General features: G+C 56.9%; 1 protein-coding gene across 1 annotated transcript in view; it reads left to right on the top strand.

The window, feature by feature from the left end:
* The window catches only part of CLDN18 (claudin 18), a 16,129-nt gene that overhangs the window by 7,090 nt on the left and 8,399 nt on the right, over positions 1-640 (top strand). The gene's annotated exons all lie outside the window — the stretch shown is intronic.

Raw genomic sequence — 640 nt, 5'->3', positions numbered from 1 at the left:
TCTGCTGTCTGCCCGGTGGCTTTCGCACAGCTTCACCACCGGGCGAGGGTGTTGATGGCGCCTGTGGCACGGAGCGGTACGGGGACTGGATAAAGCAGGAATTTGTTTCTAGGTCAGGGCTGAAGTAAATCAGTCAGAGCAGGGTATTAGATGAGAATGGATGAGCGTGAAGTCTGGAAGGTCCTTGTAACTCACCGCGCTCCATCGGCAGAGTGGCATGGTTGGATTTATATTGCTCCCCTGAGCCCAGCACTTCTCCACTGTGCAAAGAGATAATTACTTTCCTAATTTTTATACTCCCCGCCCCTTTTTCCAGGACCATCGCCCTGCCAATATAGAGAAGCCCCTGTAAAAAGGCACTTCCCAAATGGTCCCTGTGCCCTCCCTCTCCTCCTCCCCACACGGGTTTCAGTGGGGCCACGTGACGTGTGATGGGGATGCGGGCAGGAGGAGAACAGGGCTGCAGGAGCTTTGCTGGATCAGTTTGGGGCTCTTGGCTCTGGGTGGTGCCACCCGAGGCAACCTCAGTGATGCTCGAAGTGGCTGCAAGAAGCGGCCGAGTCCCTCTTTGTTCCCTGGGTCATGCTGGTGGCCCCGCATCCTGCCGCAGAGCTCACGGCTGGCATCGCTATCTACCACC

This window comes from Phaethon lepturus, unplaced genomic scaffold (genome assembly GCF_000687285.1).
Source record: "Phaethon lepturus isolate BGI_N335 unplaced genomic scaffold, ASM68728v1 scaffold20604, whole genome shotgun sequence".
In the NCBI taxonomy this organism is placed as follows: Eukaryota; Metazoa; Chordata; class Aves; order Phaethontiformes; family Phaethontidae; genus Phaethon; species Phaethon lepturus.
Note: the sequence above shows the minus strand (reverse complement) of the source record. Positions and strands in the feature narration are given on the sequence as shown.